The sequence below is a fragment of the Dermacentor silvarum genome, chromosome 6, assembly GCF_013339745.2.
Source record: "Dermacentor silvarum isolate Dsil-2018 chromosome 6, BIME_Dsil_1.4, whole genome shotgun sequence".
Classification (NCBI taxonomy): Eukaryota; Metazoa; Arthropoda; class Arachnida; order Ixodida; family Ixodidae; genus Dermacentor; species Dermacentor silvarum.
The window spans coordinates 136,796,024-136,813,160 of NC_051159.1; the positions used below are offsets into that span (position 1 = coordinate 136,796,024).

At 44.4% G+C, this 17,137-nt stretch overlaps 1 protein-coding gene across 3 annotated transcripts in view; it reads right to left on the bottom strand.

Annotated features, from left to right (window-relative positions):
- The window catches only part of LOC119456917 (protein OS-9-like), a 56,734-nt gene that overhangs the window by 23,080 nt on the left and 16,517 nt on the right, over positions 1–17,137 (bottom strand). The gene's annotated exons all lie outside the window — the stretch shown is intronic.

The window sequence follows — 17,137 nt, forward strand, 5'->3', positions numbered from 1 at the left end:
CGCATGATTAAAATTTTATTTCAGTCGCCCGCCTCCTTGCTCAAGAGATTTTCCATAATAGCTGTCCGACAATGACCAGAAAGGACTACTAAAGGATATTAGGCAAACCAGTTAAGTCAAAGAAAAGTGATAGCACTCAGTGCTCTAATGTGCACTAAGGTATGGTATTATCGTATGGTATTATCTGTCACAGCCAGTGGCCGATATTAGTGATAACGAAGGCTTTGCGTCAGCAGCAATGACAAAGGCAAAAAGAAGGAAAATTAAAACTATCATTACATATTACAGCCCTGAAACAGCATGGGCCTTGCAGCATGACCTCTTTTGTTCAGCGCAACCTTGTGACATGAGCACCCTCATCCTAGACAAGTACCCTTTTGGTACTGAGTACTCTTTCGATTATTTTCATCATCAAACATTCTCTCCATAAAGCAATCTGTCTGCTTTCCAAAGCATAACATAGTGAAAAAACAGCGCATCAACAGGACCATTGAAAGATGAACCAACCGCCTGTGCTGTCTCGTCTTTCAGTGTTGCGCTGTTTTTCTTGGAACGCTGCTCAACTAGCCCAACTTCACACACTTGCATAACATAGTATCAACCTAGGCCTGGCTTTGCATTTCCATCCAACTCCTAAATCGCACCACTTACCTCCTGCAGTAACCCATCTTTCTGTAGCCTGTCTCGCAGTGCAGTCTCCACTTTGACTTGTCCTCAGATGGCAAATCCAACTCCTGGTAAGTGGGAGCCTTCTTGCCAGGCTCCTTTGACTTGCGTTGGCCGTACCGACGAATACGAACTCGCAGGCTGCCCACTTCCTCCGGCTCCACTTCCGCCCCTATGTTAGGAATATTTTTTGATTAAAAAAGAAGAAAGAAAGAACAAGGCATTCATTTTTTCTTGCGCTAAGTACCAACTAGTCTAAGTCATAGTCATGTTTTTACTTATCGCTTGTTAGCTCCACGGTCTATGCACGAAAGTCGTTCAAGCGAAACGCGGATTTATTGTAAATACAGTGTAGACCGCTTATAATGTAAGTCGCTGGAGTCATGAATATCTGCACTATAACCAAAATCCCTGCACGTATGCAAAACATGTAGACCAAGCAGCCGCGCGTATCCGAGAATAGGACATGCGACTGGAGTTTTGCATCCGTTTAAATTTACGAACGTTGAAAGGTTAATGTCCAAGTACCCACAATCTTTGCATGAAGCAGACAAAGTAATAATTTAAAAAATGTCTCAGTTTCACCCGAAAGGCGAAGCATCATTGCGATAGCAAATTAGCAGAGAGCTATAAGGAGTAGGGATAGTAGTTTTATCGGCTGCACATACTTGACACATACTAACTGAATTAACAAGCGTGGTGTCAACGCACACAAGCAAACATGAATAGACTCGATGATTGCAGACAACCACTGTGAAAACGCGGCGTGGGGAAACGCGGCTGCCCCATCAAGCGAAGGTTCGTGCGGTCTATCGCTTCAACGGAAACTGAGCGTAAGCACAGCGCATACAAAGGTCAGAGCCGTGTGGAGATCACTTTCAAGATACGGTGCGCGCGACGACACCAGCAGCCGGTACAGGCGCGAACGCATTTGTTGGAAGAATAAAAGCCCCCCCCCCCACCTCCCTCCCGTGCTGCCTTCCCGCTTTGCTCCTTTCGCGTGGGAGATTGCGTCGCCAGTTCCCTTGCGCCCGGTTGCAGGATACGCATTTGGTGCCGCAGCACAGCGTCACCCCCCCTCCCTCCCTCCCATACCCCCATGGCCTTTCACACGATGGAAGTCGCGTTTGCTCTCTGCTGTGCGTTCGCTCTCCATGAAGGTGCCCATCCCCCACGCGCTTTCACTCGCACATACGGCGCGCAGCGACGATTTTATCGCCCTTGGACTTATGCTCCACCTCCGCATCGCCCTCGTTGATCTCCTCTCCATCGGTGGGCGTACCGTACTTCGTTGAGAAGCGTGCTCGCTACCGCCCTTGTCGGCGAGATTTTCCCGCGGAAGCCGCATTATAACCGGTATTTCGTCTCATGCGGCTGCACTGTAAGCAGTATGCATATACATGGAGCGCTATGGGAAAATTAACGGGAGTCTGAAAAGACTGTACTATATCCGGCCCTGCACTATAAGTGGTTACGTTAGAGGTGGTCTATACTGTATGTAGATAAAGATACACACTAGCACCATCGGTTTGACATGCTTTGATGAGACGCTTGTCGGCTATCAAGCCGTGGTGCGCTGATGTCGCTTCGCACCAGAAGTGATGTGTTAAACAAGAAGGTGGTGGATCCTGTGAATGCAATTATGGAACAAGGCATTGTGATGAAGTTTGTTACGAACGAAGGCCTAAAACCGAGTGCAATTCACGCGATACTTCAAGCTCAGCACGGGACAAGCTTCTAAGCTACACCACAATATACCCTGTGACTGCCGCAATCATGTGATTGTGCCGTTCATGTGCTATGTATCGGTATGGCAAGCCACCAACGGGTGATCAAACCGAAATTGACAGGATACCCTTTACTGGGCTCATCGAAGCCATCACATTTGCATTTATTTCCACAGACCCAATTAAAAATTTCTTCGTGCATATGCTTAAAAAGTAGACTTCCATTAATTTGAATCTGGTTAATTTGGTTTTTCAGTTACTTCAATCCTGACCGAAGGTCCTGGCAGGTGGCTGTGCATTTTATCGGCCCAAAATGTCATTATGTTTATCTTAAAATTGGCCTTCACCGCATAATTAGAACTTACTAGTCAGCAGGCACATGCCTGACCTTTATGGTGACCCCAATATAGTGGCCTCTTCAGTGTCAGCGTCTGTCACGGCAGAGCTTAGAAGACAGTGAATGCATTGAATACACATCTCCCATCGAAAACGCCTATTTGGTACCCCCCTAAGAAGATTTTCAAGTAATAATGGTAGCTCACAATGTCCAATTACGGTATTCACCCTCTAATGCACAGCTTTTCTTTACCAAAACATACTAGGCTGGAAATTGCCTGTGCGATGAAATCAAATACAAAAGCAAAACCGTGTTCACATGCTTTACCGCATGACACTGATGTACTGTGGCGAAGCTGACTCTAGGAATCTGGCCACCATTACGCAACACACGAGACCCTTTCCTATTTTCTTACTAAAAAATCAAATGTGTGTCAGATTTCGACTTTGTTTAGGAGCTTTTGTGTCATTTATATGTTAGTTTTCCACTTCCGAGACATTGAAACCCGGGTGCCAATTTGGTTCGGGGTGTGTTAAAATTGGGAAAATACTGCCCAATGAACTAAAGCAGTGTTTTTTTTTCGTTTTTTTCTACATCTCGTTTATTTCGACCTGCCAGATAATACGATCAATTTCATTGGCCCCGACAGGGTCGAAATAATGAAAGTTGATTGTAATGAATATAGGATATAAATTAAAATTAAATTCTGGAGTTTTATGAGCCAAAACCACTATCTGAATTCGAGGCATGCCAGAGTGGGGAACTATGGATTAATTTTGACCACCTGGGGTTCTTTAACACGCACCCAATGCAGTATTTGAGCGTTTTGCATTACACCCAGATCGAAAAGCAGCAGCCGTGGCCAGAATCGAACTCGTGACCTCGTGCTCTCTAGGATTTAACGTAGGTATTTTCGTGCCAAGTGCAACTTTGTTATAACGATGTGAAACTGTGGTCTTTATTGAGTGGTCTACTAGCCTGAACTGTCTTAGTGTTTCTCGTCAATGTTCCATTACAGGACATTTAATATATGGCCATTGGCATTGATGCAGGCTAATAAGGGCATGAAGACATTCACCTGTTTGGCTCTCGAGGTCCTTATCTTCCCCCTGTTTTACTTGCGTCAGAGTCCACTTGGCCATCCTCACCAGGGTATCCGGAGTTGTCTTCATAGTCTGAGGGAAAAAAATGTGTGAAAGCATGCCATGCTGTGACCAAGGGAAGTATTCTGTGAGTGTCCACCCAGTGGACATGTCCATTTGGTCTGCTGCCAAAGTTCTGATTGGTTGGGCTGCGGTACACGTGAAAAGGAGACAGACACCCCCATCCAATCAGCACTTCAGCAGCAGACGAAATGGACATGTCTGCTAGGTGGACACATACAGAATACCCCCGCCTCCCCCCCCCAAGGCTTCTAGGCCAATGATCCACTCCACTGCTGTTCCGTAACCACATTTTTAGGCTTTCTGAAACCTTCTTTAGTCAGGTTTGGTCACTTAATATCTGGATTGCAGAACAGATAGAGTTATGTGCATTCAGTATGCATACATACGATGTACAGTCAGTGGCACAAGTTTATGGGGCATGTGTTCCGTGAATAAGTTGAACTTCCAAGCAGCATGTCCTTACAGCAAGTAAAACCGCATACCACTCACTATCTTGTTTACACGTAGCACGACTTACATAAAGCTGAAATCTTGAATACCAAGTTGCTTGCCCAGGCCGTGCAAACACAGGTTTTTCTCAGACTTCACAGTCGATAAACTTTTGATGCTCACTGTACAAACCATGCCCTTTCAAAAGTGTCAAATAATGAAGGGCTACTGATGCATAATCTTGGTGGCACTGCTAACAGTAGTAACTGTTCTTCTCATTGCCCTTTTGCAAAAACTCGCCTTACAGGCAAGAGCCAGTTATAAGAATAGTATGTGGAGGGAACTCGTTGCACATTTGGTGGCAAGAACGGCATCACAAGGATAATGCATGGGCAAAGTCAGCTAGTACATATTCTATCTATCATCTCACAGTTGTATTTCTCATTATCAGGTTTACTCGCTCATTTTATTTTTAATTTCCTTTTTCCGTTCCACTCTGGAATATTTTGATCCCCTTCCTCCTCTCTAGGCAAAGTAGCATATCAGCAGTCATATGCATGCCCGCATATTTCTCCGCCTTCCAATGAAGAGCTTCTTTTTCTCTCATTACTGCAACTGCAGAAATTGAACATCTGTTCCAGGAAAACTACTTGTAATGTGTAATGGAACTTATGTTCAGGGAGTTAAGAGATAATCTTATGTTGTGGATTTCGCTTAACTGAGATTTGTTATAAGAATGTATAACAAAGAGAAGGAAAGCGTAGTCGAGGACGGCAGACAACTAGGTGGGGTGATGAAGTTGGGAAATTTGCAGGTGCAAATTTGAATTGGCTAGCGCAAGACAGAGGTAATTGGAGACCGCAGGGAGAGGCCTTCGTTCTGCAGTGGACATAAATACAGGCTGATGATGATGATGATACCAATGTTTGACTGTATGATGTTGTACATCATTGTATTACTCTATTATGTATACTACTAGAATCATACAGTAGACTTCTGTTAATCCCGCTCCAGTTAATCCAATTTTTCAGTTAATTTGGTAACAACCAAAGGTCCTGGTGAGCACCCGTACATCTACATGGACCAAAACTTTTTATATTTCAATTCTGAAATTGGCCCTCATCAGATAATTTGTTTACTTGTCAGCACGCATATGTCTGACCTCAAAGGTGACCCAGATTGTGACCCCAACGGCTGCAGTGTCTGTGTTGGCGGCACCAGGGCAGTGCTGGATTAAGGTGGGGGCTATGGGGGCTGCAGCCCCGAGCACCCAACTTTCAGCGGCCCGCTCGACCATTTGAAAAAAAAAAAAAAAATCACCAGCCCTTCCCCTGTCTAGAAAATGGGGGTAAGCGAAGCTTGTCGGGTGTGTATCTGACCTTCGTGGTGATTTTCTTTCTTTCTCTCTCTCTTTCTTTCTCTTCCTTTCTCTCTCTCTTTATTTCTTTCTTTCTATATCTCTTCCTTTCGCTCTTTCTCTCTGACCTTCGTGCTGACTTTCTTTCTTTCTCTCTCTCTCTCTTTTTCTTTTCCTCTCTCCTTTCTCCTCTCTCTCTTTCTTTGTCTGACCTTAGTGGTGATTTTCTATATTTCTCTCTCTTTCTTTTTTGTCCCTGGTATATGCCATTGAGCTTCGACCCTTTCTGCACTATCACCTGGATCGGCTCACTTTTCAGCGTGACACTGCCGACACTTGTGAGCCTAGAAAGCTTCGCTTAAAAAGAAAGTTCGGAGCGTGCTTGCTGCCCACATTGTCATCAAAAGCCAACAGCCGGGGCAACTTCTTGACAGCCGAAGCGTTCCTTTCGGTACAGGGTGTTTCGGCAAAAAATAATTCTGAGCATGGCACCAAAACAACGTAAGGTATGCATTTACCATACAAAAATTCAAAATTGTGTAAGCAACAAATAAAGCTTCAGATTACAATGTCTAACAGTAGCAACAAGCAGAATAATCACTTGCAGACACGAGAGAATCGCCAGAAGAACGCGTATATGTCAGATAATAACCGTTAAATAACACTAGAAATCATGCAAAGAAATTAGTTTCCCAAACTCATAAAGGTTATGTATATTTTATCACTATAATCAGCGAACGTAACATGTGGGTTTAGAAAAATTCAGCGTCTTAAACCAGTCATCATCATGACCGTCGTCGTTGGGGCCCCAAGGATGCAGTTAGCCCCGGGCCCCGAAATTTCTTAATCCGGCACTGCACTAGGGGTCAGCAAATGTAGTCAAACATGTACGTTATCTGTCGACAAAAATGCCGATTTTTGGCCTGCACAGAAAATTCTGCCAAATGCAGGTGAAAAATACGAATTTTCCAAGCAAGAAAATGGCAGCTCACATTCAATTACAGTCGAACCCACTTATAACAATATTCAAGTGTCACGAAGATTCCATTGATGTAACCGATAATTGTTATAACCGGATTGCATGAAATAGTCAAAATATGGGGATGGGGAGCTGTTGTGAGAAAACTATAATGGCAGGGAGGCCAGTACCCCTCCCCACCACCTTCCTCCTTCCGGCTGTTCATGTTGTTGACTTGTTTAACTGCTTAACCCTGCTTCCTGCGTGCTCCGATCGTATGTAACAAGCCGATCGTATGTAACAAGCCGTGGCTGTTGGCGTTCAAGAATGGCACTGCTATATCAACTGCAAAGTGGAGTTAGCGGCAGCAAGTGACATGCAGGCTCCACCGAGGCATTGCTTTGGTGGCCTCAAAAGGGGCCTTTTAAAAAATGCGAGAAGGTTGTTGCGGCAGCATCTCAGCTCAAGAAATACAGAAGAAACGCTGGGGCGAGATCGCCACCAAGCATCTCGCCACATACCGTATTTACTCACATAATGAACGCACTTTTCTTACCGATAAATATGCGCAAAGTTGGGGGGTACATTTATTATGCGGGGTAAAATTTTTAGCGCTAGTTTTTTGCCATGGCCACCTCTAAAAACGTAGGAGTTTGATTGGAAATGTGGGGGGTGCGTTCATTACGTGAGTGTGTTCATTATGTGATGAAATACGGTACTTCTCACTGGCTTGCACGAGAAAACCTCATGTCTGCCAGCTTTGCTTGCTTTACGCGAAGCTTGCCTACATCCTTCACTCGCGAAGGTCCCTCACGAAAACAAAGCCCCGGAGGGACTGAATCATCTGCAGGGCCTCCTATGAGAACAACGTTGAGGCAGCCTGCCCTACCGTGTCATCGCTGCCGTCGTCGCCATCACTATCCCATGCAAGCACGTTCGCGACGATCGCCTCATCGGTTAGAAGCACTTCATTTCCAAATCTATAGCAGTGCGCTTTCTTTTCACCGACAACATCGTGCATTGCCGATGATCAGTGGCAATGCACTCAAGGCATCAGCCATCTTCCGTTTCGGCGGCAAGTCAGACGAGGCTGAGAAACCACGTGACCCGGAACGACTTCGAGGCAACCAACAAAGACAAGCACGAGCGACACACTCCATCGACAGGGTTGCCAGATCCAGAAAGTTAAATATAGTCAGGAAATCGCGGAAAGTAGCCAAAAAAGTAGCCAGTTCATTGCAGGTGCTTAAAAGGTAGCCAAAAAAGTCGCCGTGGCCAATCACTTAAGAAGAAAACATTTCTGTAGCTGATTATGAATTGCTCCATTTGGAGCTGTTGTGTTTAGTGCCCTTCGACTTATTTAAAACGTGACTTTGGAATCAAGTTGGAACTGGTGGCTCCGTATTCGTATTCAGGAATTATCGCTGCGCAAATGATTAAGTAAACATAAGTAGCTGTCACTGAACTCTGGTACCAGCAAATATGTAGTGTGCGCAATTCTCGCTCTTTTAGTATTTCGTCAATGTATCCCTGTGCTATATCTCAACTTTGCAAGGGAATATCATATATTACTCAGGTTTTCTTATCACATAAGAAAAGTGTCTTTTCTAGTACTTTTTATAGTCATGTAGCAGCACCAGCAACGCGCAGAACTGTGGTCGATGCCATCGGCGTATTGCCCACGTTCGCACCTAACGCGCGCGGCATCCGTGACTGTTGCCGGTGCCTACAGCGGCGACTCGGAGGTTTTCGGCCAGATCAGAACTGGACACTCGTCGAGCAGCGTCGGAAGTCTTTGCCACTTCTCGCCTCGCAACGTTTCTATATAAGTTTCTGTTTGTAGATGTGTGCTTACTCGTGCTTAAGGAACTTCACGTGCAACACATGCACGGTACATCTACAGTCATATATCAGTCATATGGAATCAGCTAGCGCAAGACGGGTAATTGGAGATTGCAGGGAGAGGCCTTCGTCCTGCAGTGGACATATATATAGGCTGATGATGATGATCGATGTGTTCTCACATGCCTTTACTCAAGTTCATCCTGGAACTGTAATATAGCTTCTGTTTCGACCTTATAATTTTCTGAGCAATCAACTATAAATGGAGACATTCCACAGAATGAGTCAGAACGTGTTCCTGTTGAATGAATTTCGTCGGTTGCAAGGTGGAGGTTGCGTCCTCGCTTCCAAATACACATGGAGAGGATGGTCATTGCTCATCGTGTGTGTCATAAGAGACGCAGTACAGTGAATTATACTATTTATTTGTAATATTTTGTCTGGTTTGTCCGCAGTTCTTATAAAAAATCTTGATTTTAAAAGAAGCCAGAAAGCAACCAAGTAGCCAACCTGAAAATTTTCCCACCACGAGTTTTCAAAAGTAGCCAATTTGGTGGAAAGTAGTCAAACCTGGCAAAACTGTATGTCTGCAGAACTGGGCAGAATGAGCGGCCAGCGAGCAATCTGGGAGCAGCGGCCAGCAGAGTTGGCACGGTCCATTCGTGTTTCGGAGGGCGGCGCGGCATAGAGCTATGGGCTCAGCCTATTTGTAATCGGAGGGGTGGAAAGGCGATTGGAGAGAGGCGCGCGAGGCTAGCGATGCGGAGAAGGTTTGAAAACAACACGCAGCAGCGTGCAGCGGCTCGAATTTCTTTCTTTTCAAGGATTTTGCATTCCATTCGCTTTCAGCACAGACACTCAGTAGCCAAACTTCATTGTTATAACCGATAATACATGGGGGCATTGTAGTAAGCCGGTTATTTCACCATAGAAAACATAAAAAAGTTGACGGTGCAGCAGCTTCTCATTGTTATAAATGATATATGTATTGCTAAAACCGGTACTGTTATAGGTGGGTTTGACTGCATTAGTAATTATCCAAATCAAATGAGCACATTTTAAAAAAAATGGCCTGAAAATTGCACACACATTACAATAAAATACGAAACCAAAACCCTGGCAACAGAATGATTGGCAAAGCAGCGCCAGGGTCCTTCAATACTTTTCTCCTCGTCATGAAACTCCTGCGTAACGCTATGGGAGAGCTTCATATAGCGCCCGCAGTTGCGGCGCCGCGGTGCTCGCGTCGCTAGAAGGGCGATGGGGAAGGCGGCCGCTGCCGCCGGAAAGCGGAGTGTCGGCGCGGCGTGCCGTTGTGCGTGGTTGTTTTTTGTTTCGTCTGAACATGTCTCTCCATGTAGCGACATCGACACTTCGTAATTCACCATAGCAGTGATGCCTAACACTTGCTGTGCGCCAGGCTGCCGTTCCGGATACAAGGGCGTCGACGAAAAAGTCTCCTCATTGTTTGCCAGCCAACCCGGAACTACGCAACAGGTGAAAACGAGTAAACCCGCGACAAGAAACTGCCTGGTTCTCGTTTGAATCGAAGTACTTTCGCTTGTGCGAAAAACATTTTGATGCCGGAGATATTATTCGTGCGGACGTGTCTACAGTGAATGGAAGCGTTGTGTCACTGCCACGCGATCGACCCATACTGGTAGAAGACGCCATTCCGAGGATTTCCTAGGCGTACCTGTGTACTTGTCTAAGCCCAAAGAACGTTCGCATGCACCGACACGGCGCCCACCTGCAAAAAGGCGGCGAGCGGTATCTTCAAACTGCGCTGAAGCCGAAGTTGCGGCCGTCTCAACCGCAGACGTCACCGATGCAGTCGAAGAAGAAATTCACGGTTAGTCTGGTGTCACCTTTGGAGTATGCTACTTGCTCACTACGCAGGCAAGCTGGCATCACTCTCATTACGAAATTCGTTCTTGGTCATTATTTACAGATGAAGTACGAACTGTGAATCGCCTTGGCGGTGCTGATGCAGAGTGCCTAACACAGCACACCGTTTGCTTTGCCTCAGAGCTGCAAAGGGTGAAGGCCCAACTTCGCAGTGTGAAGCAACAACTTCATTCGTGTCAGCGGAAGCTTGCAAAAGCGGAGGTGCAGGCAAATAAAAAAACGTGGCATGCAGGAAACCATTCAGAAGCTATCGGGCGGCGAGAAGCTCATCATAGATCACTGCATCATGAAGGCAAACATGAAGTCAACGAATTCAGTGCGGTAAGCCTCCATTCCTGATGATTTTTTTTGTACAAACCGCGACAGTGTCTGTGTTTTAGAGGTTTACTTGAAGCGCGGCATTTGTAATGAACGTGCTTACTTTTTGCTTAATGATCCAAACGAAAAAGTGATAGCGCTGACTAAATTGAAGATGGGCCACGCCTACTCTTATAAATGCAAGATCTCTTTCAGGATAAAGAACCTACTGCTAACCAGGTAAACTTTTTATTAACACACCAAAACAACTTGCGGAGTAGCTGTGCACTCTATGGAAATGTGATGATTGTCTAGCCATTTGATGCTAATAGCATACACGTCTCGTTTTAAATGCAGTGGAGATCTATTATGCTTTCTAGTGTATGAAATTTCTCACTCATGTCATTCACTGAGTGATAGAGCAAGATATTTATGTTTCAGATTGATACCCTGGTAGTTCTTTTGGACGATATACTACTGGAGCCGGCTGAGTGCCTGCAAAATATCAATCGTCCGGAGTCAACGAAGGACTGCATTTTGGACTACCTTGGTGGCTAGGTTGCAAGAATGTTTGCTAAAATAAGCTGCAAGGATTGCCTCCAAACACTGAGGAGCACCTCCCGAGAGCCAAGTGCACTGACCGAAATAAAGACTAGGGGATTTTTTCAAGTGCCACCAGACCAGCTGCTTTGCCTTCTGCAAATTGTGGACGAGCACCTAGAAGTGTGCGCCGTGGACAATATAGCCCGTGCCATTGTCTACATGAACATTGTTGAAGACATCCTGCTGGACGACCGTACTTCGTCGGCCAGTGTTGGCTTGTACGCACTACGGCTGAAATTGTGCATTTTCTTAATTAAGTGCCGTTTGCATGTTTTTACACGCGAAATTAAGGAACAGACTATTTCGTGCTGGTGCTCGTTCATCCTGTCCAGCCACAGGAGAGAGGAAAGCAGTGACAAATTATTTTTCCTGGTGTTTTGTCTCATTCCCTCTATCCACCAACTTTTCTGCCAGTCTATCAAACGCAATCTTAATTGAAACTATATGTGCAGTAGTGATTGCGGCACTTTTTATTCTTGACGCTTGCTAGTAATTACTCCCTAATAATTGTATACCATGCCTTCCATTCCGCCCTTTTACTAAGTAGACACTGTCCTGCATGGGGTAGCGTGGTTAGCACAAATCAAAATGCTATCCACAAGGACCTGCTGCAAGCTTGTTTTCTGTTTGGCAGAAAAAATAATACAAAAAATTAGGCTCTAGTTGGATTAAGAAAACTGAGTATAAAGACAAACAAGAGAAACACGCAAAAAATAATATAGTTATTCAGTTTGATCGGTAAATGTAGCCTTGAATGACCTAGTGACGATGGAAGCTCCAAGCTGGTTTCAATCTGCACTCGTATTTTCATAAAAAGACTCGGGTGGTGTTTTCGGGTGATTATAAGTGAAACGCCAACATTGAACTGATGGTCAGTGCGACATTAAATTTGAATGGATGAAAAAAGAATACACTCGCGCAGGTTTGAACTGTTCATGTTTAAACTTGTATGGGTATAAATGCAAGAACTTTCGCTTAGAAACTGCTTATATTGCCTGTATCTAGCATGCGCAGTTCGCAGCTGTTGCTGCAAATAGTGCCAAGATGACTTTATTCAGACGTGCCTGTTCTGCGTGCGAAATTCCCATTGGCAGCTTCGCGATGCCCCAGAATAAACGCAATTAACAGGAGAATAAGCGCTGCGGACCGCCAGCGCGCGGTAGGGTGCACCATAATTTCTTGCGTAAGCAACGTTAATCTGTGGGTCAGCTAAGCTTAGTCATGGCGCACTGTATAATTTAAGCACGATTTTAATCACCTACGCAGGAATCAAGAAACGTAGGTATAGGTACGATCATGCACAAGCGAAATTGCAACACTTGACGGGCAGCCTTGGGTGAACCATTGCTATCAATCAATGACTTGAAGTAATAAACAACTCGCATGCTAGCTTATTTGGTCAAGAGTAAGCACTGCTATGTTCAGTTAGTGGACACAGTGAAATAAAAATGTGGGCGAGGTGTTTTTTTGGGGGAAACATCCACGCGAACGCGCGACTGCCCTTCCAAGCGCGGCAGATCGGTGCCCTTCTACTCACGGCGGCGCCTCTGGTGGCAGCTTTTGTCCCTATATGATACTTCGGTGGGAGTTTCATGACCAGAACAAAGTATTGAAGGACCCTGGCAGCGCTAAAAAAAAATCACCGACGATTACGATACTCCCTAATGTGAAATTTGAGTGCAGCTGTATACGTGTTTTCATTTCGCGATATAATGAGGCCCCGATCACCGCACCGACTGGCAGAGCCACGTCGCGCGGTGCTATATATAGACTGACCACATAGTTTCCGCTTCCCGGCAACTGCAACTTATGCAACCGTAATCTTTACTGGGAAACACTTGCAGCAATAGCTATGCACGAAGGTGAGCTTTCTGGTTCTTTCTCTATCCCCAACACAGCCAGTGCCACCGATTCGTGGACTTGAGCGCCATCTGGTGGTGCTTTAAGGTAGCCTCCTCCACTTTCCTCCTCATGCTCTCTTCGTTCTTGCCGTACTTATTCACCATGTTCATTCTTTCATATGTTGCTGTGGACGTTTGCTCGGTTACGCCGCTGAGGCATGCTGACACTTCAACGCAGGAATGGCGCCTAAGAGCTACGCTCTAAAACAAAGAGACAGACGTACATAGTACACATGACGGGCGCTGTACTATGTATCTCTGTCCCTGTGTATTTTAGCGCTGCTTTCCCAACTGTTCAACCATGAACCAACTCGCCCAAATGAAAGTTATAGTTCTGCATTAGCAACAGCCTACTGTGAGAGGCAGCATCATCGACACGACATCGCAAGATGGTGGCAAAACAAGATTTTGCATGGGATGGCGACAATGACTGATCACATTCAGGCTTTAATTAGAAAAGCTTATTCAACAGGTAACTTATTTCACATGCAAAACTGGTGGGAACAGAGTTGCATCACATGTTTTTGCCATTTTGTAGACTTGTGCACGTCGCAGGAAAAACTGGTGAAGTGGTTATTCTATGCATGGGCCACCAACCCCTTTGTGACTGAAGTGGAGCTATTAAAAAATGCGGAATATCAAACACAGTAGACTGGACAGAGGGTGACACATTGCGATTCACAGACAGTGATAAAGAAGTGTCCGAGATTGACGATGTTGGAGACAAATTTCCATTCTCTGAAGATAAATTCTGCAGGTTTCATCTTATTTGTAATTTACAGAATCTGAGTCAAGCTTTCTTTTTGTTGTAAAGTGGGTTGCACATTATGTTTGGGTGAGCATTGTTTTCTGCTATGAACCTATGAAAATTGGGTGCGCACAAGATTTAGGGGCACATAGGAATTGGTACTGCCAAATGAAGCAGCAGTGCGTTTGAACTTTCTTTTTCTGCCTCTTTTTTTAATGCCAACATGCCAGATAATTTGATCAATTCCATGTTCTTGTTAAAGTCAAATTAATGAAAGTCAACTGTACTTTTGATTGTATTTCTTTACAAGTGCATAGTCTTTTTACTCACTCCCACTTAAAGGTCAACTGCAACAAAATTTTGGACCACATAGAAAGCTCACTTTCACATTGTGCAGATATTGAGCAGCCTCCCTGTAAAATTTTGTTTGAGATACGAGTGAATGCATAATGAAATGCGAACAAAAGTAGATGTTTTTGATAGTACAACTGAAGAAAATGCCGCTATTAACTCTCACCAAAATAACACACAACACAGAATGTTCAGGACTAGTGGCATGAGCTCCTAGATTAGACAGCGTCTGCCACACACCGCACATCTCGGAGGCAACATGCTGAGATTTGCGTTATATCCACTAACCGTCAAGTGCATGCGCCATCTGCTAGGTGCTACTTATCAAATCAGTTTATTTCCCAGAAAGAACAGATTCTGGAAAGGTCCATTGGCTAAAAGCTGTTATGGACAGCTTGACTGGGCCAATGAACCCATTACAAGGCAGTTGGGACCAGAAAAAGAAACATTGTCAAGAAGTATAATACATAATATCGTAAATAGGAAGTAACGAAATGTTGTTCACCATTATAACACCAAAATAACACACAACACAGAATGTTCAGGACTAGTGCCACTCCTTGGCATGAGCTGACAGTGTCTGCCACACACTGCACATCTCGGAGGCAACATGCTGAGATTTGTGTTATATCCACTAACCGTTGGGTGCATGCGCCATCTGCTAGGTGCTACTTATCAAATCAAATCAATTTATTTCCCAGAAAGAACAGATTCTGGAGGGGTTCATTGGCTAAAAGCTGTTATGGACAGCTTGACTGGGCCAATGAACCCTTTACAAGGCAGTCGGGACTAGAAAAAGAAAAATTGTCAAGAAGTATAATACAAATATCGTAAATAGGAAGTAAGGAAATGTTGTTCACCATTTCAATATACCAATACACTAAATAAAGGAAACAATAAAATACGTGTGTCAGAACATTATATGAACTTTACATTTCTTAAGAAAAAAAAAAAACAGACACCAGAAAAAAAATACATAGTACAAAGGTAAGGTATACAACCATAGCAAGAATCAGTATTGAAAACACTGACTTATCACAGACATAACATATCTATACAATGCCAAATTTTCTCGATATTTGTTTTGTATTATAGAAAAGTACAATGAAGTCACAAAAGTACAAACAAAAGAGAAAAGAGGGAGATCGCACAATAAGTGCATTTTTCAATGCCTCGTGGCAACGAAATCAATTCATATTTACAGGAAGGAACCGCACTTATTTTAACGAGAAGTTTCTTACACGGCTGTATTTATTGAGGATCATTGGCAAATTGTATCGCAACGTTTGAAATTTATAATTATTGCGAAACCTTTGAACAAGCCAGATATCAGTGCTTCTTGCGCGTGATATCTGATACGTGATATTAACTTAAAGGCTGTTAATAAAAAACTATACAATTACTAGCCCTGCAGCTATGCCCAGATTGCTTCAATAGTATAACAGTCGACTTCCATTGATTCAGCTCAGATGGCACCGACGAAACTAATCGAATTATCCGGCAGGTTGAATTAAACATGCCAAAAAAATGCCAAAGCACACCTCAGATTCATTTGGCAGCAGTAAATACGCCGATTTTCTATGCGCCGAAAGTATAAAACAAACATAAAAATGGCATGAAAGCTCCTAAACAAAGTTCCTAACGCACACCCGACTTTTTAGCAAGAAAATGGGCAAGGATCCAATATGTGTTGTACAATGACGACCGGTTTCCAAAAGTCAGCTTCGCTGCAACACACCCGTGTTATGCGGTAAAGCATACGAACGCCGCAAGGGCGGTTTTGGTTTTGTATTCGATTGCACTGCGTAGGAAAATTTCGGCCCAGTTTTCTTGCAAAAAAAAGGGTGTGTGCTGGAATCAGGTCAATACCGTAATCGGACATTGTGAGTTGTGGTTATTCTAGGGCAGACTGGTGTTTTCGAAGGTAGATGATGGGTGTTCAATGCACTGACTTTCGTCCAGGCTCTGCCGAGACAGATGCTGCTACTAAATGGGTCGCTTTTGGAGTCGCCATAAGGGTCAGATGCATGCGTAATGACTGGTCAAGTTCGAATTATCCAGCAAAGGCTAATTTTAAGATCGAAATAACTGAAGTTTGCACCCATGGAAATGCATAGGCGCCGAAATAACTGAAGTTTGCACCCATGGAAATGCATGGGCGCCGGCTGGGACCTTTGGTCGGGATTGAATTAACCAAAAAATCTAATTAAGCGGAGTTGAATAAAGGGAAGTCTACTGTATGCTACTCACTTATAACCAATTTACCAAAGTGAAATTTCATTGCAGTTGGGCTTTTAAAAGGGGCCTGCAACACCTCTTACACAATACGTGGTGTGTGTTTAGTATATTAAGAGGCATCACCTTACAAGTCTTTTCCACTATAAATTTTTTGCAGGCGCCTTGTACGAGCACAGTAATCAGTGATCAAGTGCCCTTCCTGTCACGTCTTCATAGCCTTCCCCTCCTTTTTAGCCATTCCTTTTGCGCTCAAGCTGTATTGCTCTGTCCATCGTTGTGCTGGGCTCTGGCGTGGCTTCAGAGAGTAGTCCACTGCACTGTCCAATCTCACGAGCCATAGTATTGGCACAGTGATATTGTCCTCCCCAACCAGATGGCAACACCCCCCTATCAGTTACAACATTAGTTCTGTTTCTGGTCCTGCCAGAAGCAGTTTGGACATGGCATCTGAAGCAATCTGGCCAAAAGCCATTATGCTTACTGGTGTGTTGAAGTAAACACGTACAGCAGCTGAGATTTCATAAAGTTGCAGGAAAGAGCGTTCATAGAAAAGGAGTTGCAGCAGAAGATACTTACAAGAGTATTGTTCAGCTACTAGGCCGGTGTAGG